Raw genomic sequence first — 23,753 nt, forward strand, 5'->3', positions numbered from 1 at the left:
ATGGAATTCCATTCTTCAATTATCCAAAATTTGTTTCTTGTGATCATAAGAAACAAAACCAGAAGAATTGCAGGCTGACATAAAATCAGTATTGGAAAAAAGAGACTGCTCAAACACTAGTGAATGGGCCTAATAAATTTAAACTAATGTGACTTGCAAAGAAGAATATGTAACAGTTCCATACACTACAAAAATTAATTTTTCCTACATGGCTGGTGGGTAAAGTTTCATATTACAAATCAGTGGCGTTTTACCCATCTGTTTGCACTTAATGAGAACATGATATCTTGGATTTCATTTGAGCTTACTGAATTTAAGGGAGTATAGCTTAAACTAAACCTGCAGGATCAGGATTTATTAACATGAAGAGGTTGTGAGTTTTGTTTCATGAAGGATTTTGATTTTGCTACCTCTCTGCTTTCAGGACAGGAATGAAGATTGAGTGTTTCAAAATTCTCAAAGGAAAATGTTCAAAGACTAAAATATTCAGTCAATTGATTTCTACATTATTATACTGTAGTATGATCCAGAAATAAAATACAGATTTCAGAGATACTTCTGGGGAAAATCTAAACAGAGTCCTTATTATGTGAACACTGTGTCATGGCGATATGTACCCAACTCGGAAAATTGATTCATTTTCATTAGAAGTTGTATTTTTGATGGAATTTCATCCCGATGGGTTTTCTGAGCCAGCCTCTGTTATTACATATTTACAGAAAGACAACAAATCAAGACTGAGCAGCTTTTGAGTGTCAGAATGCCACTGATTTTTGACAGATATGCAAGCGGTGGAAGAGATATTTGGAACTGGTATTAATAAATGATTAACAAATATCTAGAAGTAACAGTTGAGCTAATATGAAAGCATATCCACATGGATCTATATTTACAATTTCATAGGATGTGAGTGTGGAAGAGACAGAACAACGGCAAGTTAAAGGTTATTTATATAAACGTATTAGACTATAAACGAAGTAAGAGACACTGCAGAGTAACCCTCCCCATCACGAGGAGGAGGTTAAGAAGAAATGGTTTTTATTCCCTGTCACTCATGATGATTAAAGCTATTTTCTCTAAAGCAGGCAATGCTGGCTGCCCTCACACAGACTCCTGGAATGAGAACAGCTGCTGTGAATATGACAGGGTAAGATTTTCAGACCCTCAGGGAGGCATGTGCTAGGAAGCAACAGCAGTAACAGGGTGAATAATATAAATGAAAAAGATCTGGTAGGGTGGAGTCCTGCCAACACACTGAGCAAGAGATTACTGATGGTGGGGTGGGACAGGAACCCAGGCTATCAACAGAAACGGGAATGAGATATTAGAAGCCAGGAAAAATTGGCTGGAGTTTCTCCAGACCTGACCCAGCATGCCTTTCTCTCCTTACACCTTCTGTAGGTGCTGGGGCAGTAAACATGCCAGCTGGAAAAGCAGAAATTATTGGAGTCAAACACAGAGATATTAACTCAAAGGAGGTTTTATAGCCATTTTCTTGTATAGCTGCTGTTCAACTACCTTCCTCTGTCATTTGAGGAAACTTGTAGATGAGAGTCAGTCCCTGAGACAGTGAGCTGTGCTTCTCCTCTCATTTGTGTTGAAGAAACCAGCAATGTTTTGAAGACCAACAGTTGTACACTTCCTCTTAAAAGGATGAGTCTTTCCAATGTGCTGTCACCAATTCTTTTAATTCATCAAACATAGGTACAGCTCCCAGGGACCAAATAACGCAAAGTGTAATCTATTAATATAACCACCACAAATCTTATTCATCCAATTTCTCCTTTGAACAGCCCAAGGAGATAATAAGGAAAAGCAAGGCTTTACAAGACTCATAATTTAACCAATTCCCCATCCCTTTATTTCTTCTTATCTCTTTGCAGTTAAAATTTGAAGCTCAGATGTTCTGTCTAAACAGAACAAAAAGAGGAAAAAAATGGACACTGTCCACTAGGCTAGAATTCCTAATGATCAGGAGTGATACACAGTCTAAAATAAGACCTGTAGCTCTGATATGCACTGCAAGGTAAATGCAGATAACTGAACAGTGAAATGGAAGGAAGGATATAAAAAGCTAAGGAAAAAAAGCCCAAAACAGTAGTGCCAGTATAACTTTATATTCAGTTACAAGTCAGGATCATGTAAGAAGCAATTATTTTCTGTACACTTAAAATCCTCATGTTGGAGATTACTTCAGTACAGGCTACAGAGCATTTTAAAAAGAAAGGCTTGAAAGCCCACAGGGTATAAAAGCTTTTGTATAATTTGAAGAGATGTGGCAAACATGCTCATCAGGATTATTTTCACAAAAACCTAATTTTTTAAACACAAATTATGTGCCAAGTAAAAGCCTCTAATATCTTCCCCATTTCTAAGAAAATCTGGCTGATGTTCATGTCCTCTGTATATGCATTCATCCAATGCTTTAGGACAGGAGGCAAATGATATTGTGGCCATCTTCAAAGCTACAGGTCTCTGTAGTTTTAATGGATGGTAGAGTGAGATCTGAGACCTTGTCATACATGATAAGCAAAGCAAACCAAAAGACTGAACATAACAAACAATGGTGCCTCTATTTTGACTGAGGACTATTGACATTTTATCATTTTGTAAATTAGGCTTCTTAAACATATAAATCTGGGCAAAAATAAAATTTATTACCAGCAACTATAGACATCACATCACATATACCAACATTTAACAGGTCCTTTGATCCTCAGGAAGGATCTTTCTACAGCTTGAATTAGGCTTCAGACTGTATCTCATCCAACCCAGACAGCCATGAGAGAGCAAATTGAAACACAAGGTATAAGAGAGCCATCCTGTAGAGCAGCAACCATGAATTCTATCTCCTGGTATCAAAAACAAAGCAAAAGGTAGTGGTCAGACAAGATAGGCCAGGCTGGGCCAACCAGGAGAAACACAGTTCAGTACAAGTGGACCTCCCTGGGCCATCAACAGGCTCCTCAAACATGACTTTCTAGTGTTTTCTTGGGGACTTGGGCTTGCTCTGCTCAGACGACCAAAGAAAGTGCTCCAGCCCTTCGTGGGCCTGGCAAGCATTAAGGAGGATTACAAATGTGCTAAGGAGTACAGTAGGTTGCCTAACACACCTCTCTGCTCTCACACAGGACCAAACATACCTATGCCATTCCTGACAGTTATTTGTCCAACAGGAGAACCCATACCAGACATTGAATACAGACATCCAGTGAGGGGATAACTAACCTCCCCATGACCACATTGGTAAGTACTGACTTTCTGTCAGATGTCCTATTCTGAGGCAGCTTATCCTGTAGGATGGCAAACTTGATTTGCAGCTGACTTGTCTGGATCAAGACTACTGAGAAATTGATTGTTATGATGATATTTTCATAATATTCAGCATATCCAAGACAGATATTTTAAGAAATGTACATATGGTAAGAACGCATTTTATTGCATTTCCAGCCTTTTCTCTGCTACCATGAGGGTTAGAAACTGTCTGCACTTTCTAACTGCAAGCAGTACGAAATTCAGTACATTTGCAAGAGTACCTGCTTACATGATTTCCTCTCCTGTATTTGGACTTTTACAAGTAGTAGATCACCTCAGTATCAGTCAAGACAAAACCTAACAACACAACTTTCACCTATGTGCAAGGAGTATATTAAACTAAATCAAACTATGGAACATTGCTGCTGTCCAAATAAGAAATTAATGAAGGACTTAATTACTTTTATGAAAACTAGGCCATAACCAGAATGGTTTTCCTTCTTTAAAACAAATGAAATATTTTTTTTCCTGAATAACCTGCTGCTAGCTTCTTGGGTAGGAAAAAAGTATCCTGTCCCATGGAAACTAGGCAGCCTTTCACATTGTGAGACAGGGACAAGTTCTACACAGAATGTGAACCAGCTTGTGTCTGTAATCACTGATAGCTCTCTACTGGTCTCCTATTCAGTCTTGGATGATGAACTGGCTACTCAGCCCTATTGAGGTGCCACTCCCCTGTGCAAGCTGAAAGCCAGTCAATGATGAGACAGAAAGAGTCGTGTGGATTATGAACTGAAACTCATAAAACAGGGAGAGCAAAATCAGTCCTCATACTGAGGCTGCCACTCCTGGCATGGTCATGTAAAAATCTACACGTGGCTTGACAACCTATGTGTGACTTTCCTGCCAGGAGCAGGAAACATGATGAATGCACAAGAAAAACATGGAAGGAGGCAGGTTTATAGGTCTGGAAAATCCTCCATTTACCTTTTCAAGTGGTTCCAACTTCTCATTCATATTAAACACAATTCTGAGCTGTGTTTCCACGGCATTGCTAAAACATATTGCTTTAGGTAGTAGACATTCCCTTTAACAACCTCTGCTCAATGCCCTGCAGAGAATAAATAGCGCAGTGTTACTGCCAGTTCAGAAGAAGCAATGCCATACAGGAAATAATGTACACTTTTAATCTCCCAAACATCCTATTTTTCTGCAGTTATTTAAAATTTTAATATAAACTGCAGAAAATGCCCAGTATGTGCGGCTTGCTTTTCTGTGATCTCACCAGATCCTTCTCATTATAATCATGGAAAAAGTCATTTAACTACATTCACTGAATATCAGTTTCTCAGTACCCACTGAGGAATCTATCTATTTTAATATGCAGCAGAAAAATGGCAAAGCACAGAATTCTATTTATCCAGGAGTGTTTGAGTAGAAGAATGAGCTAGGTTTGATAATGAAATCCTGAGCCTGGTTCTTTACAGGGTGCATGCTTCTACATGCTAGCCTCAATATATGACTAAAACTGTTTGAGCTGGAAAATTCACTCCATTTGCCCTTTATACTGCAAACAGTGATGACTAACTATATCATTGAATCAAACATACAGTGCTGATGCAATCACACGTGGAAAACTGTGCCCTGTGCTGAGCACTGTCATTACCAATGAAGAGATGCAGGTACCCGTAAGAAAGGGAAAAGATTATTAAAGAGGGGGCACAATTGTCTTAGAAAGACTAGGAGAGCTAAGTGACACTTGGCTAGGCCAGCATGAAGAGTGGCAAGTTTATCAAAAGCCCTCACTTGAACTCTGCACTGTATTTAGAGGACCTTGGCTGGGAGGGTGTCTCAAAGCAGCAATGTTCCAGGGGCAGGTGGCCTCCAGGGTGTGTGTGTGTGTATCTTATTTCACGGAGACACCAGGACACCAAAAGGATTTACTAGCAACGGTGTAAACTAATTTCTTCAATAGTACTGTGAGAGGGAAAATATGCCAAAGGAAAATGTTGAGGGTCTGAAACTAAAGCACATCCTTAAATTATCTAGGTCCAATTGCTGGTGAAACCTGTGAGAGATCATCCAAACATTTGAGGCATCATTTGCCACTGTGACCAAAACAGTTACAGAAAAAATCCAATTTACTTTCATGAGTCTTCTGATGCCCAAATGCAAATAGAAGTGTAGTTACTTGCAAATTTTCATGCTTTTGAAGACTATCTGCTAACTGCTATCTGCTGTTTTGCAAAGAAGGGAAGAAGGCAGAATTCATACATTACAAGTGCTGTAGACAAGTGTCCAAATACAAAAGCTACTTAAGAAAAAAAAGGAACAATTTCAAAGTAACTAAGAGAAGTTCAGTACCAGCTACCTTATGGTAACAAGCACAAAGCAGAAGAGACCAGCTCTACATAAGGGAAGCAGGGAGGCTAATGAATGACAGTAATTAGGACTAAGAACACATATAATACCTGAACTCCAAACAAGAACCTGCCCCACCCAAGTTATCTTCAGGTAAAGTTTCATACACTGCTGACCTGTGAAAGGACTGAAGAGGTGCCAAGCTTATACTCACTTCAGTCAGTCCCCAAGAGACCTGGCCTGGTTTTGAACACATCATTAAAAAACAAAAAACCCCACAGTGTTCAGTCATTCTGGACAACTCTTTGAGCATCATCTTGTATCTGAGGCATAGTTAAGCCACAAGATCCTCATCTTTATCAATGTTTTAATTCCTGTTTGCTTGCTACTAGGCAGATTCCTGCATTCAGTCAGTTAGTACTGTGTGGATATCTGCAGAGCAGATAATCTTTATTTTTGAAGGGTGTATATATTATGCATAACTCATTCTACATAATTATACAGAGTGCTCTCATTTCTGGAAATGACTGCTCTTCTTGTTCCATGTGGAAGTAATAAGATACATTATAACAGGTTCCACAGACTACAGGAACAGCATGTATACAATGCACTGATGAAATTACAAGCAATCCCTCTCAAATGATTTCTCATTTAAGTTACTGGGAAACAAGATGTGCAGACAAGAGAAGTTTCCTTCAGCACAGTGCCCACTGATCTTGCTCCATTAAGAATGAAGGATTTTGCCCTGCCTAGATTTCCCACGTCTTTTCTCCTATATTTCTCAACCTGACCCCTCCAAATGCCTGTCAGCACCAGCCTTGACCACTCAGTTACCTATATCTCTCAGTCTTATCTCATATACCTTTTTCTCTGTTCTCACTATAAAGGGAACACTGTCTACATTGTGATTCATAAGAATATTCCTTTTTCTTTTCCAGTAAAAAACTCTCCAGGAAGAATTATCTTAGAAATCAGTCAGCTGGTAAGCTATTGCTTTGCTCTGACGTTTTGAAAAAAATAAATAGTGGAATTAATACCATTTGCCTGTATCTGTATCTGTGTCCTCCACATGCAGTCTGCCCGCCTGAAGAAGGTTCAGAAGAAAGGTGTTGAAGATTCCGCATCCTGCAGGCTCATAGACATTGTGGGAGGCTGTGAATGTGAACACCCAGCTGGGCACAGGCAAGAGACATTTGGCTGCTGGCATGCAGGTGCCATGCTGACATGCCTCCAGGCCTTCTCATGTCAAGGTAGCAGCTTACAGCTCTAAGCCTCTGGCTATTCACATGCTTGGCTCTCAGCTTGGACAGCCTCCGCTAACAGCCTTGCCCTTCTCTTCCAAAGTAAGTACTGGGATACCTCAATTCCCCAACAAACAGTAATGCTGCTGTCCAGAGGGGACAGTGTTGATTATCAGAAATTGTGACAGCTCCATTCCCTCTCTCACTGCTAAAATAGTTTAGTTACTGCATACATTTGGGACTGTTACTGACAGTGCACTTGCATTACAATAACCCTACCAGACATTTTGCAGTGTCAAATAAGCAAGCAGTCTAGAAGCATTACTAAGCAAATTCCACAAAACATGGTAATCCTTTCTACCACCAAGTAACAGGAGCTTTCACATGGGTGACCCTAGCTTTGCACCAGGTAACCCAAAGGTTGGTTCACAGAGCCATCCAAAATATTTTTTATCATCAACTTCTAATCTGATTTAGGACTACAATTGCTGTAAATCCCCAAACCTAACTCAGTGGTAAGAGCATACTTACCACTGTAAGTGGTAAGAGTAGTGGGAAGACCCACTACTTCTGTTCTCTTGCACCCTTGACCTGCCGGCACAATGGTATTACCTTTTCCTGTAATACCACCATCATTCCTGAAGTGCTCATGATTGCTCATTCTTTATGCATGCAACCCAGGCATATTTACAAACAAATCAAATACAAAGGGGCTTTGTTTTGAAAGCTGTGTTTATCCTGCAAACTGTAGTTTTTCAAGGAAGCACACCATACTGCTCAGTCTCCGTCAGAAGACATGAATCAAGTCTCATAATGCCTCAGCACAAACACAACACAACATCACTGTTACAGCTTCATGCAATGCCTTACTCAGCCAAGCAATCACACGGGAAATTTTGAAAAAGGCCCTGCTGGAGACAACTCAGTAGAAAACCTGAAATGAAAAAAAAATTGAAATTAAATGAAAAAAAAAAGGAAAAAGCCTTAATGAAACAAATAGAACAAATTGCAGTCAAACGCATCTTCAATCTGTTTCTGCTCTCCTCAGTAATTCCACAATTTATTACCTATAACAATTCACACTAATCTCCCATTAATCTGGAACACTGAGAGTAGACACTATTGAATATCATATGGGAAACAATCCTCAAGATATAAATACCATGTTTCATGTAAATTTTTACTTCAGCAAGACTTGGCTTCCCTTCTCTCCATTGGTTTCCCTAGATTTGACCAACTCAAAATTAAAGTAACTGCACAACAGAGAACCCTCACAGAGCATACATCAGAGGAGGCAGGAAAATATCAAAAGAAAGACCAACACACTTGCTCAGAACACCATTTAGAGAATGCCATATTGATATATTTGGATAGCAACCAGTACAACACTCCATATAACTTCATCCTTACTATTCCCAGGAAATAAAGAGATTTTCTGCAGTATTTGTACTGGTACCACATAAACCATTTTTTCCTGTAGTAATTGTGGATCTTATAGGAGAAACAATGGGAAGACAAAAATGTCCAAAAACTGACTTGTATTTGAAACCATGAGCTGAACAGTTACCTAACAACCTCTTGGTTTAACAAGACTTCTCTCCAAAGATTCATATGGACAAGACAAAGCACAGATCCTCCAGCTACCTCATCCCCCACCACAGAGAAAGGTACTCAACCTTTTCAACCTTCCAGCTCCATTGCCTTACCAGTATGCACTGGCTATTAGCCCATTTCCCCTTATCTGAAGCTTTATCTACCCAACCTGCTCTATTCGAGTGCTTCAGGCATCCATTTATGAGCAGACCTTGGGATATTCCTTCAGTCCAAACTCCAGCCTCTACATGCTACCTCCAAGCCAGTAGCAGCTGAAATGTGTAACTTGTAACTCTGAACCATGAAGGGCACCAGGATGAAGTACAGTGTTAAACTGTAGCCAGAGAAATATGATGTCTCCGCACAGTTTTTGAGCTAAACATCAGAGAGCATGTCATTCTGAACACCTCCTTTGGACGTGCTGCATCTCTGCTAGATGCTATCAGAGAAGGTGGCCATACTCTTCAAAGCAAGAAGAGGAAACCCATCACGTTTTACACGGCAATCTCCACTCATTCAGTGAGAGAGGCGTTGATCAATCCAGAGGTTATGGTGCTGGCTGCTACTGTGGCAGGAAACACTTCAAGAAACCCTGTGTAAGTCAATGCTCTGTATGGGTCTGAGATCCCTACCTCTAAGATGGGATAAGATGCCTGCCTCACAGCTGGGATATGAACTTGAGCTGGGTTCATCCTCCTCAATTTAATAACCAAAAAGTGCAAGAAAGAGTAGTTTAGTTGTGCTCTATAAATAGCCTGATCTTTACTTTGGGTGTTCAGAAAGAACAGGAATTTCCATATTAAATATTTCACATGTATTCAATACCAGAGGGAAGGAATTAACTTGTGTTCTGTGTTTACACAATGCTTAACACGACTGCCAAAAATCTAAATGCAAATAAATTAAACAGATGAATGAAAATTAATACTCTGGAGAAGTATACAAAAGTTAAATGACAGATAGTTTCAGAACACAGGAGACCACTGAGGATCTTTCCCTAATGACCTTCCTTCCTAGAGATGATCATTCTGTTAAATTTTTATATAAAGAGAGAAAAAGAGAGAGAGAGAAGAAATCTAAACATAGCAGAACTCTTTGCAAGTCACATATATTTAGCTGTTTCCTCCAACAAGAAGCATCTCAGGTTCTCTTTAAATGGGTCAGGAATATATTGGTTGCACCTGAAAGTTTCAGGGACTGTGAAAGCCTTAAAATCTGTTGTAAATCCTTAAAGAGAACTCATGCAAAGTTAATTGGTACTCTCGAATCGTCATGTCTAAATTATTACTTAGTATTAAATATTTGAAGTGGAAGATTTTCAAGGACTGTTGCAACTTTGGAAGAATATTAGGCTGAATTCACTTGAAACCTTGTTGGGGACAAATAATCTGCTTTCTAATTATGAACAAAGTATTTATACTTTTTTTTCCTGTCAGTAATTTTATGTTTTGCTGTTATCTCCAGCTACACACACACAAATACCCACACAGCTGGAATGGAACAACACTTAAATTAAGGTAAGGAAGTTAACACAAGTGGTGGCTGACAAACCCAAATGCAATAGCTAAGTGTACAAAAAAATAAGTGCAAAACTAAGTCATCTTTCTAAATATGAATAGGTGGAATTTTATGAAATATACGGGAAGCCAAGAAAACAGTGTTTTCCAAAAGTCAATGCAAAACCACAGCAAAGCCAGTTTTAGATAAATACAATATTCCTTTTGTGTCATACCAATAATCTATTTCTCACATGAACATTATCAAAGGCTGAACAAAGGCAAATCAAGGGATAAATCAAGGGATTTATCACTAAATCGAAGAAGATACAAACTTTTTGAATCTATTATATTAAAAACAGGAGAATGTGCTAAAAATATTTTAACAGGTATACATACTACTTCTGAATTCTCAATTTACTTAAAGCTATAATATCTAAAAAAAAATCTCTGGAGAGTTTTACACTTGTCTTCATGTCAGGCAAGAAAATATTTCTTCTAGAATCCCTTTTGGAGGTGCCAGGTATGTGCATAAAACAGAGGTAGCAGACAAGAACATGTGTGGTCTAATCATTCACACAGAATTTTTCTGTGATTTACAGTAGTGTAGTGATTCAACAAAATATATGCATTACTGGTTAATACATCAGCATAGAGTTAATGCTTAGTTCTAATGAGCCCACAGTAAAGAAACACCATTAAAGCTACCTACCTCTTGACAGCAGGAATGTACAGAAATTGTAGGATTTCTTGAAACGTGGTTTACACAGAGTGAAATTCAACATCTGAAAATGTTACACTATCCTAAGCTGTTTTGCAATATCTGTTATGCAATAACCATGCTAAACATAGTTGCTGTTTTCATTCTGGTAAACTTGAATTTCAGAGTTAATTGTAATTGTTTTTTGAAATAAAAGGTGTTTGTATAAATATAAGGATGCAATTACTGAGATAGCTAGAAATCCAAGAGATTTATGTACATAATGCATCTCTTGAAGAAAAGATGCTTTCCTTATTATTTTTTCTCTCCCCAGCTCCACAGCACTGGAATGCACAACTCTTTTTGCGAAACAAACCCTCCCTAGTACAAGTTTTAAGGCGAATCTGGAGGGGTAGAAGTCTAAGCAGAAAGCTAAAAATTTTAGTTATTCCCCAAGATGCTCCAGCATAGCTGGCAGCATGTAAACAGTCACTCACGTATGACTGCTCCTCACTAGAATCTTATGGACCACCCTGCCTGAATGTAATAGGCTATTGTGAAAAGCTATTAATAAACAGATCCACAAATTACCTAGAAAACAGATAAAAAGAAATTGCTTAGAGGCACCCCTACAGGAAGAATTCTTGAAGTGGTAATATGAGCTTTCCCTCAAGGGCTTTATTGAGGTCAGTGAAAGAGCACAGCATCTTCTTTCAGGGATTTAAGTAACATTGCCAGCAGTTCACAAAAGGTTTGGGTTTTCTCACAGGCCTAGAGAATAAAAAAAGTTAAGGCACAATTTCGAGTTCACAGGTTGGTGTTTGTTATCTCCTATGCCTTCTCTGTATCAGCTCATTTCCACTCAGGTAGCACATCAGAACATGCCCTAGCTACTTTGACAAAATATATGGAGCAGGTACAGGACAGGTTGTTATTGTCAGGGCAAATTACTAAGCAGTTCATCTTGTCAGTGACATCGAACTTTCCTATAAGGCAATGTTGCTCCTCTCCCATGGCATAATTGCAGGTGCCTAAGGTACTGCTGGTTAGGTTCCAAGTTCAGAAGATATACTGATGTCACTAAGCTGTATAAAGTGATATTCAATTATAGGGTGAAAGATATGTGCCAGATCGTATTCCTTGCCTCATCATCAGATAAAGGATCCTGCTTCTTTGACTGAGCCTTTCTTGAAGACTGCTGCCTCAGGTTGACCCCCACATTGGTGCTAGAAGTGATTGTGACTTGCACTCAGGCAATTCCACATGCTTGATAAAGAGGGTCAGTCCTTGGCCCATGCTCTCCTTAAGCAATTGGCAGGATATAGCGATACAGACAGCTGGCACTGCTTTTCTGCAGAGTAGCTGAATTTTACTTGGGCAGAAGCCATTGCCACCCTTTGTAAAAGTCCATTTGAGGACGTTAGGCAAGTATTTCCAGTTTGCATGTCCAGAGGTTGCAGTAACTATGCCCTTCATAATTATGGAAAATAAACTTTCTCTGTTGGAAAACCATGCTCTTTACTAAGGTAAAAACCCGGGTGGACAGCAAAATATACAAAAAAAGAATGGCATAAGCATTCACGAGAGCAGCATTAGCAATGCAGAAGCTGCTCTTTTATCCTAGGTGGTAATGTAATGTTTCAGAAGGCATTATTACTTCATGATAACTCTACTTTCATTGTATATAATGATTAATGCTAATTGCCTTTGTACTTCAGTATTTTCCAGAGAACACTTTGGCTTCCAATGAATACATTAGTGCCTCATTGCTCTAAACACCCTCCTTACAACTTGGCCTATAACACAGAACTAGATACAAAGCAGTAGAGATGGGCATTGTTTTCCTTGTTTTGATTTTTTTGGGAGATAAGTTTTTTTCTCTGAAGTGAAGGAGAAAATTATTCGATAACTTTCACTTTAATCTAGCCATGACTAGTATTCTAAGTCTTCTTAATGCATCTACAATTCCAATTCTCTGTTAGATTGGTTTAATGTTAGGACTGTGATCAAAGATTATATTTTCTTCTGTATTCCCAGGCTTTCCCAATAATGTAGACTGCCAGAAAATAGAAGAAAAAAAAATAAGCCCTTCCTGTTTTTTACGGGAACTATTTTATCCCTGATACTACATCATCCCACTATCCTCAGATATCCTTTATGTAATGATCCACATTAAAATACCTCTATTGGATTGGCTTTGACTCTAAGCCTTGCTCTCTCTTTTGCTTCCTCAAAACTCCTCTTTTTTAAATATTCTCCTACTCCCACTGAAATCTTATTGCAAGGGAAGTAAAGTACATCAACAGATTGCCTAAGGAGGTGTTGGAGTCTCCATCATTAGAGGTCTTTAAAAACAGATTAGACGGTATCTGTCAGAAATAGTTTATGTATTGCTTATCCTGCCTTAAGGCAGAAGGACAGACTAGATGATTTTCTTTCATGTTATGACTGTCAATAGTATTTCTGTACCTACAACACCTAAGGATTTATGAAAAGAGTAATCTCATATTTCTTTGGGTCAAAGATTTACGTTTGTGGTCTCTAAGATATTGCAGCAGTTCCCAATTACCATGCTAGATAACAATAATATCTTGAATACATGAAAGAAGCAATTGTTTATTAAGAATTAACTTTGATAGCAACAACTCATAAGGCTGAAATGATCCTCTGGTCAAAGGAAGTGTTCAAAGGGAATGAACCATCTTAGTTTTCTTTAAGACCATCTCAGACCTTATTTAAGGTTCTACTAAAGGGCTAAAATGGGATTACAAGGGTCTCAAGGCCTTTCCTTGATGATGTGATTTTCCTCTGTGTTGGCAGACCACCAAGCCATATGCCTCCTTCAAAAGACTGCCATGGACTGATGGCATGTAACTGGTATGGTGATCATCTGCAAGGTAAGCATTTCATATGAAACATGATGGAGAATAATTACTGTTCTATAACAGCATCTCGATGCTATGGGATACACAGAATTTGTATAAATTAATACAAATTAAATAATCTTTCCATAGCAACTGTATTATCAGAATCAGTTATTTCTATTATAAAATATTGACCACAGGGTCATTGATAAACAAAACCAGTCTTAAATTCAGCAGTGAAAAGCTGCACATTCCCTACTTGCTTCAAGTCAAAACTTCAACAGAGGGACGTGATTCAGTGAAGCTGTTGGCTCGTTGCACGTGAAACTATTTTTTGCTGCTTCTTTACCAAGAACAAATCACACTGTAAATTTGATGCGAGGCAAGTGAATAAACCTTGATTTAGGTAATTCCTTACCTGAAATTTCTACTGCAGGTAGCAATAGACTCAGTCATTTGTGCCACACACACACATACACAAACACACACATACTTTTACAGAAGAGATCTCCAGCTTCAACTCCAACAACTATGCAAAAGGTCAGTGTTTTCCACAACATTGTAGAAAGCTTCTGTGTAAGTCTCTCCAAGATGGAAAGATATCCTCCTACACCAAAGAAACAAGACCTCAACAACAGTGTTTTCAATCACAGTGCCTGAAGTTATTCAGAGACTCAGATCTTAAAATTCTCAGTATTATGTGAGTCTAGTAGTAATGATTTATGCACTTACTTATTATTGGTCAGACAATATTATTTTGATGAGAGAGTCTCTCAGAATTGGACACAAGTAATTCTCAAGAAGGATGTATCAAAACTTGCGTCTGGGCCTTCAGTGGAAGACTGTCTGGCTCTCCTTGGGGTCCTAGCTAACCTTGCACTGGATAGAGTTTCTGAAGGTGAAACAAATTAGTGTCACACCAGGGTAGTCAATGGAGAAAGTGAAGGATCACTTTTTCTCTGGCCCAGTCACATTTAATCTCAAGTGAACTACAAAGGCTGAATCTACAGTGTGATGGTTAGAGCATTTAGGAGACTAACTCAAGAGAAGCTTGAAATCTGCTAGAGATCTGTGCTGCTGTCTCCAACATGCACCTAACTGCTAGCCAATTTGTTCAGTATTAATCCATGTTTCCTAATCCTCAGTTTTCACATATCTCTTTTCCCTTGTCATTACTCTTCATGTGAATAAATTCAGAAGGTCTCTTCAGTTCTGCCTCGGGAGACAAGAGCAACACACTGACAGTTTTCTATGAAAGAGAATTCTTGTTTTCAAGAACTCAAGTCAATTGTAGAGTTAAATTTAGGACCATATCCATGAATATTCACTAGTACTTCTGGGCATTTATACCTTTTCAATACCTGCTTTCATTTTACTTTTTCAGATCCAAAGCTAGATAGACTGTACAGAATCCAATGTACCATATTTGAAGGGTTGAAGGGCACCTGTGATTTATTTCACAACAGCTAATTGGGATCTCTGCTTTTTGGACTTCACCTGGATCCTTCTGCCTACATAATTCTTTATGTCATGCCAGTAATGCCATCAAAATGTCAGGAGAGATTAATTTGCTTCCCCGAGATTAAAGCAGTGAACACATCAATTTAATCCAGAGTTTTGTGAGACGGTCTCTTAATCAACAACAAGAATAGTTATGCACTAATAAGAATTTTATAGTTGCTAAGCAAAAGATGGGGAAAAAAAGGCTTTTCCAGTTTGGCAGGTTTGCAAATAGCTCCTGATAAGAAGAAACAAAGTGTTTCTACTGTTCTTATCAGTGCTTCACTTCAATATATCAGTCTTGCTTTGTCAACAGGAATAATTCAGCTGAACCTTAGAAATGTGACTCTCAATACATACAACTCTACCAGAAAACCCTCTCCCAGAGTTTTCTGACAGTAACTGCATTGCTCTGGTGCTCTGTCAGGTAAATACATATGGTACGAGAGCCTTGAACTTTGAATCAAACAGGTATCTAGTGCTGTGTACCCTGGAGCTGATGACATCTTGCATTAGTGTGGCATAGGCTGCCAGGCCTGGCAGCTTGCAAGAATTCCTCTGACTCTGTTCCTCACTGCTGTTTTGTAGGAAAGACAAATGGCCTACAATACAGAGAACACTCAGTATCATAGCATTAATCTATGGTAGTAGGGGAATGATTCTCAGAAGTTTGGAAGTTTTAAAAAGACTCTTTTTTCCCCCACTGTATAGTGCTAAGATTACACTTCCTTTCTCTATTCATATTGTTCACAGAAGTCCTTTCCTAACAAAACTGTCTCAGAGTCACTGCACTCTTTCACCCCCTCTTATATCTACACCAGCACAGTAAAAATCAGCCTCTGTGTACAACAGCACACTAATCCCTGATAGATCCTCTTCCTCCTCTCACTCACAACATAGTCTTCACAGCAGCCTGAGTGGCCTTTGAAGAGAAAAAAAATTCAAACAGACTGTCCTTAATTTGTTTTCTGAACCATTCTTTATTCCAAATTACTTCTGATAAACATTTTCATACCTGAGGATCCTGTATTGCTTAGCCTATTCAATCATAAATTTCAATGATTTTTTTTTGTTCCCTTGGAGGGTTTGCTTGATGTAACAGAAGATGAGGCTTTTAAAATTAGGAGCCAGCCTAGTGCTCTTGAAAGTTACAAATCAATAGAGGTGTCATGAAACAGCCTGGCACTGTACAAAAGCACCAGCCTGCTCTGCTGCTGCATCTCAATTGTGCTGCCTGACACACCTGCTGTCCTAGTCCTGCTTTTCCCTTGAGGCAAGCGTGCTAATGTGCTAATTTATATGGTGCATAACAGGGGATTTGGAATAGAGGCCTTAGAGACTCCTTTTCACCTGGTGCCTTATTAGGGATTTGAGCCCACTTTGCCGGAGATGAAAAGCCAACGACTATAACTCATTTGTGTCATTTAGTTCTCAATAGGTAGCCAGTTAGTGAATAATAGACTTCCAATGACTTTGTGCAGGTCATTTTCTTTAACAGATGTTCCTTTGTGAAGCTGCTATCCCATCAGTTTTGTGTGTTTTCTCTGTGCATTAACTATATATTCAGGAGCTATTTATTCCTTTGTCATTAAACAAAATCAAACTAATTACCTGTTAATAATAAAAAGGCAACAATTACATATTCTGCATTTCTCCAATATTTCTGTGGATTTCACACTCTCCTGTTTTCAGAGGCAGACTGGCTGCAAACGAGAACTCTTACTGTTTTGTTAATGATAAGAGAGACAAAGAAAGGTTTGGCTGGCATTCTGGAAAACTCCTAAGCCTCTCAACAATCACAGAGTCACAGAACAGCTGAAGCTGGCAGGGACCTAAGGAGATTGTCTATTCTAACTCTCCTGCTGAAAGAAGAGTCAGCTGGAAAATTATGTCCAGGACCATTTCCAGTTGAGTTTTGAGTATCTCCAAGAATGGAGACTCCACAAAATTTCTGGAGAATCTGTTCCAGGGTACAATACCAATGAAAAAGCCTTTTTCTAATGTTCAAATGGAATGTCTTGTATTTCAGTTTGTGACTGTTGTTTTCTGTCCTCTCACTGAGAAAAGTCTGGTTCTGTTTTCTTTATTCCCTCCTAAGAGGCATTTATGCACATGGATATGATACAAGGTTAAATAATCTCAACTTTTACAGCTTCTCCTCACACAAAAGGTACTGCAGTCCCTAAATCTTGGATGAACTTCAGTGAACACACTCCGTTATGTCCATATCTCTCTTGTACTGGAGAACCCAGAAACAGACACAGCACTACAGATGTCGTCTTATCAGGGCTTCGCCTTCGACCTACTGGTGACACTCTTCCTAATGCAGGCCGCAATGCCACAAGGGAACACTGCTGGCTCATTCGTCTTGGTGTTCACCAGGCCCTCCAGGCCTTTTTCTGCAAAGCTTCTCAAGTACATCTCCAGCACATATTGGTACATGGGATTGTTTCACCCAAGATGCAGAACTTTGCTTGAACTTCATGAGGTTCTTTTCTGCCCATTTCCCTAGCCTGTCAGAGTCTATCTGAATGGGAGACAACTATCTCATGTACAAACCACTCCTCCCAGTTTTGTATCATCAGCAAACTTGCTGACCTTACACTCTGCTCCATTATCCAGGTGGTTAAGGAAGACACTAAGAAGCATTGGACCCCAGGGTACATCACTAGTGACTGGTCTCTGGCTGTACTCCATGCCACTGATCACAATCCTTTGAGCCTCACAATACAGCTAGTTTTGATTCACCTCACTATGCATGTATCTAGCCCATGCTTCAGTAGTTTGGCTGTGAGGATGTCATGAGAGACAGCATTGAAAGCCTTACTGAAGTCAAGTTAAACAACATCCACTGTTCTTGCCTCACTCATGAAGAGAAGTCACATCATAGAAGGTTCTCAGGATGGTCAGACATCACTCCCCCTTCATGTATCTGACAACTCCAATCACATCTTTGTTCTTTTTATGTTTGGAAATGGTTTCCAGAATTATTTGCTACATCACCTTTCAGGGACAGAGAGGAGGCTGATTGTCCTGTACACACTCAGATCCTCCCTCTTATCATTCATGAAGACACAAGGCACATTTGCATTCTTCTGTCCTCAGGAATCTCACCCAATTGCTGTGACTTTTCAAAGACAGAGAGGTCACACAATGATATTGGACTCCCTCAGCACTCATGTGTGCATTTGCTCAGGTCCCATGGACTTGTGTATGTCCAGTTTGTTTATATATTCCCTAACCTGATCCTCCTTCAGCAAAAGTAGTCTTCCTTGCTCCTGTTGGTTTCAACAACTTGGGATTCCTGAAGACCAGGAATCCCTTTACCAGTAAAGACCAAGTCAAACAAAACATTGAGTAACTCGGTCTTTTCATGTTCTTTGTCAAAAGGTCCCAGTCCCATTCAGCACTGGGCTCATATTTTCTCTAGTTCTTCTTTTGCTACTGATCTGCTGGCAGAAACCTTTCTTGTTGCCCTTTCTGTCCATCATCAATTTCAACTCCAGGTGGACTTAAACATTCCTTATCCAAACCCTGTATATTTGGACAGTGTCTCTATATTGTTCTCAAGGTCACCTGTCCCTGCTTCCAGTTCTGGTATGCTTCCTTTTTACATACTTTGAAATACTGCATATCGTAATATCTTAAGGAATGGTAATAAGAATTAAAGGTAGTTAGACAACTTCACAGGGCAGTTTCCTTAGGCACTTGAGATGGGACTTACTCCATCCAGTTTTAATGAACAGAAAGACATATATCAAGTATTTAGTAATCATCCCCTGAAATCAATCTCCGAGTGATGAACAATCTCCTGGAGTCGACTGTCTGTCCTGACTGAGTACAGAAGTCCTGGCTGTTTTCATACAGTTTAGGCTATGTATCTAATTTTCAGATGACTAAAACAAATTCCATACCTCAAACTACACTGTTACATATTGAGCAAAAAAAAAATTGTGTTTATGTGTGTGCCCACTCATAAGCACACGCATCAGTAAAGGTGCTGGAGAACCAAACCCCCCAGATGGAAGATCCTTATTTTTGTGAAATTTGAAAAAGTAAGCCTGCACCAACACTACATTGCTGTATTAGAAATGGAGCCATTTAAGAGTTCTCACATTTCTTCTTACACAGAAAAAGTTATGACATCTCATAAAGCTTCAACCATTCACTGTACAAAAGTGTTTTCTGCTTAGTAGCAGTGAAAAATACAGAATATTGAAGACAGTGAAAACAACAATGACAGACAGGCTTTCTGTCAGCATTATATGGACTTAGATGCTTCTAACTTCTTGGAAATTAGGTTGGTATATCTGCAGCCTTCAGCTGGCCCAACATTTTAAATTCTTGCAATATAAAAGGTTAAGTGCTGTGCCTTCATTTTTTTTGCCCTTCATTTGCAACCCACATTCCTAGGTCAAGAAAAGCACTGATGGAAATACAGCTACACAGTTACACAAGAATTTTGCAGGTAAAGCTGGTTTAACTCTGGAGACAGGTGTAACAGTCTCAGCAAATGCATTACTGGAATACACAGAACTTGCTGACATCTCCATGGCTTTGAGAAGCTGCCTCAAAATTACTTCAGAAGGTCACGTGCTGAATCAGATGCAGAGCTTATACTATACTACTGAGGTTTCAGCACCTACCCCCCTGTTTCACCTCATGTACAGAAAAATACGTTTGTTGCTTGTATTAGAAGGCCTGGGAACCATTCCTCACAGCGCTTCAAAAATAACATTTAAATATTTTAGGATTTAGCTGTGTAAAAGTCAGCAGGAAAATGGCAAAAAGCGTCATCACTGCACAGTGCATAAGACAGAGGAAGAGCTCAACATTTCAAGTCCAATCTTTAACTGGTGAAAGTTTGCTTAACTGATGCCCAAGGGATAAGACATTTTTTATTGTTAAAAGAAATCATCATGCTTCTTTCTTTGATACAATATTTGAATAACAAGAGGTTGAAACAAAAAATTTATGAGTAGTGATTGTTATAATGAAACCACAATGAATAAAATATTTAAGTTATGCACAATTCAAGTGTGTCTGGATGCGAGGAGTAAGATTATTTCAAAATCCCAGGGCTTAGCATGAGTACAAGTGATCTGCGCAGAAAATTATGTATTTTCATTAACAATTGATTTTTATTCTCTGAGGGCCACTAATGCCATGCATTTGGACAGTACAGGATGGTGCCCACAATTTCAACAACTCGAGAACTGTCCTGAATGAACTAGATTTATCCAATTTGCTGCCCCTTGGTTTGAACCCAAGGTGTAACAACAGCCTTAAAGGCCCGCTGTCAAGTGCTAACACAAAACCTTGAAGCTTGAGATTGTCTCTTCCAGATGTTTTAAATGTGTGAGCCTGACAAAGATCTTAATGGAGCAGGGATATTGCATTTGCCACATTCTCCTGTCTGGAGAGGCAGATAACACAGAAGTACAGCTTGAGTACCAGGCAGGGGCATAGCCGATTTCAGAGGAAATTGTAACAAATGACGGCTTTAGCTTATCATTCCCCACAGGCTGTTGTGCTTAGCTGCTACTGTTCAGGTCTCAAGGTCTGTGAAGGCATGACACCACCGTGATGACAGCCCGTCATCATGATACTTGTGCTCAGCAGCAGAACGTCACATCTACTGCAGTGATTTATCTCATGAACTGAACTCAGGAGCCCAGATTGGGAGCTGCAGCCAAGTGGCACTTACAGCCACCCAGGACTAGGCTGAACACAGGCTGGCAGATCCCCCAAAGCAGATCTGTGAGGCTGGTTCAGTGGATCTAGCCTTGCCAGGAGGCCTTGCAAGAGTCATTTCAGCAATGAAACAGTGGTCAGCAATGAATGCTGGGATCCAGCTTAGGCTTATAAGTAAAGTGGCCATCCTCCCTGGCCTTCTCTGCAGTGAGAGGAGAGAGCAGGCTCCTGAGGGCTATTTAGAGCAGGAACTAAAGGCCAAAGAAGAAAAGTCCTTCTCTCCTCATTGACTCAGAGTGCTAACGCAGACTGGACTACTGACACTGCACCTCGGCTTGGTGAGCAAAGTGAAGCTCACGCCCCATTGAAGACCTTGAGCAGGTCTGCAGAGCAATCCATTTACCCACTCAAGTTTCACATATGCATTTGGAAACCTGTGTTTTCCAATACCCAAACAAGACAAGAAAGCAGGGTTGAATTTTCAGGGATTGTGTAAAAAAGGAGACCAAACTGAGGCACTGAAAGCGATTTTTAGATAAAATGCCAAGCACAAATGAAGCCTGAGAGCTGCTTTACCTCATCTCAGTGTATTAATGCCCAAATCCAGATCTGTATTTTATAGTCACTGTTTCATGTAATTTCTTTTTTACATAGGAGCACCGAGTCAAAGGTGACACCTTACTCTGGAGCACTTCAGTCCACCCTGCATTTCTGTACATGATGTACCTCCAGTTGGCTTTCCAAATAACAGTACTGTTGGATCCAGTGTGGTGGTAGTTTTGGATCCGATCTGGGGATTTTGCTGCTCCCAGGGGACATCTTTGGAGGCAGTAGGGCTTGACCTACAGTTGGGCATTCCATGCCCACAACTTGGCCTCTGAAAATTAAAGACCACAAAGCTGAGTTCCTCCCATCTCCTTTTTTAAACTTTTTGAATCCCACTCAGTGAGGTCAGCACCTTCTGAAAACTAAGATGTTTTAAATATTCTGTGGCAAACAAGCTGGCTTTTGAAATATCAGGCTGTCCAGACACTTGGAAGCAAATCCTATATCTCATGGCTAGGCTTTGCGAATGAAGATTTGGGACATCCCGTATCTACTATTGATTAAAATGCATTAATTCTAATATTAGGCAACATCTTTTAGTGATCCCAGAGCATCTACCTATCACTATGTCTATGCTTATAGCAGTTCAGGGAGGCAACTTAATAGGTCAAACAGATCATGTGTAGTGATCTATGTTGCATGGAATAAAACAGTAGAAAAATAGGTAGATACAAGTTTACATGCAAAAAAAGGGAAGGACATCAAAGTTGACAGCTAAAAGAAGCAAGATAAAACTGTCACTCATGTACATGCAGCCTACTATTTTACACTGTCCCGCTCATTGCTTGTCACTTCACCCTGCTTTTTCATTTCACACTGTGAAAATTATGGCTCCTTACATCAGACCTCTAATGAATTACTCTGGGATCCAAATTCTAAGCAATACCCAATACACAGTGTTGCTGAAGTTCACCTCCACAGTCCTGGCACTCATTTAATACCAACATTACCCCTAGTGTAACTTAAATCTGTTCTAAATTAAGTTGGCTGGGTGAGTTTGGGAAAAAAATAATTCCCTACAGTAGACCAAACCAAAATATTGCCTCTGGCCAAGCCACCCACATACTCTTTTTTCAAAGAAATCGCTTGCACTGATGTCTTCTCCGAAGCGACCAAGCAAGTGTTTATTCAAATTTCCTAACTGTGTTTCCTTTGGGAGTGCCATGGCATCTTCTGCTGTACATTGTACCTTTTGCACTCGGATATAATTCACCCCATGTATTCTCCCCATTTTCTCCTGTGCAGAGCAACCGTCATGCTGGGACATAGCTTTGGCAGGTGGCAGTGCACCCCTGAGCACTGCAAGCTGGGGTCACTGCCTTGTACATGGCCACAGCTACATTTCCTGCCATCCTGACATGTACATATGCAAATGAAGAAAAGGAAATACTTCCATCCTTGAGGGTTTTTTTCGACAAATCTGCATATCTGCATTATAGTGGTCTAAAGTAGCGGACATCATGACCTTTATAAGAATTAAAACAAAATAAAGTTACAACCTTCTACTTGGTTTTTTTCCCCCCATTTTTTCTAATTGATAATCCAGGAATACCAGTATTCATCTTTTTCGTGCTTTTGCAGTTCCCCTTAGATTGGCAGCTCCCCCATCCTTGCATTAAAGGTCAGAGTTGAAATAATTCTCTCAAAGGTATTTCTTCCTAAAGAGGTTAATTAAAAAGAACAAAGGGCCAGATACTCTACTGCCTTCTGTTTTGCATAGTCATTTGCAGATTTGGATCCATTCACAATCCACACAGGGATTCACAGCCCTTCAGACACCCTCCAGCATGGACAACCAGGCTGTATAAATACATGGGGCAGGATGGAGAAGACAACTACTGAAGCAGTGTTTAAATACTTAAAGATCATTATACTTGCCTGATTGACACAGAGATGTTGGCAGGCAGCCTGATCACCGAAACAGCTCAGAGGAAGAGGGCATATGAGCTCAGCAGGGGATTTCAACTTTTGGGATTCTTAGCTCTTCTAAATTCATTTCACTGAGGAAAGGGACCAAGACTTTAAACCATTCCTCCACAATGACATAACCTACTTCTTCTAAATCTGCCCCTAAATGTACAGGGCACAGCATAAAACCACTACCCATGCAGAACCTCTTTCATTTTATATCAGTAGTCTCATATCATGAAAGTTTAAATGGTCATACAGTTGAGTAGCAATGGAGAATCAAAATAAAACAAATTTCACCTCTTACTTTAATTTGGTTTCACTTGTATGATTTCTCTGTCATTCTTCCAGTTGTTCAATCATCCATAGACTTTCAGGTTAAAAAAGACATTAATTTTGCATGCAAGATGCACGCAGGAAAAAAATCTAACAAACCACTACTTTAAAGAAGGAACATAAAGGGGGGCACAGGTGGGGGCTGGACAACACTTTTCCACAAACTGCCTTTGTTAGAAAAATGGATTTTCAACTAACT

General features: G+C 39.6%; 1 long non-coding RNA gene across 1 annotated transcript; it reads right to left on the bottom strand.

Annotated features, from left to right (window-relative positions):
- Positions 1-2,674: 2,674 nt before the first annotated feature.
- On the bottom strand, positions 2,675-7,784 carry LOC108640057. The gene is made up of 4 exons (XR_003915877.1): positions 7,728-7,784; positions 6,654-6,768; positions 4,243-4,366; positions 2,675-2,852 (listed from the first exon to the last, which is right to left on the bottom strand). It is a non-coding gene; the product is annotated as an uncharacterized LOC108640057 (long non-coding RNA).
- Positions 7,785-23,753: the final 15,969 nt, after the last annotated feature.

The sequence above is a fragment of the Manacus vitellinus genome, unplaced genomic scaffold (assembly GCF_001715985.3).
Source record: "Manacus vitellinus isolate BGI_N305 unplaced genomic scaffold, ASM171598v3 scaffold_28_pilon, whole genome shotgun sequence".
NCBI lineage: Eukaryota > Metazoa > Chordata > Aves > Passeriformes > Pipridae > Manacus > Manacus vitellinus.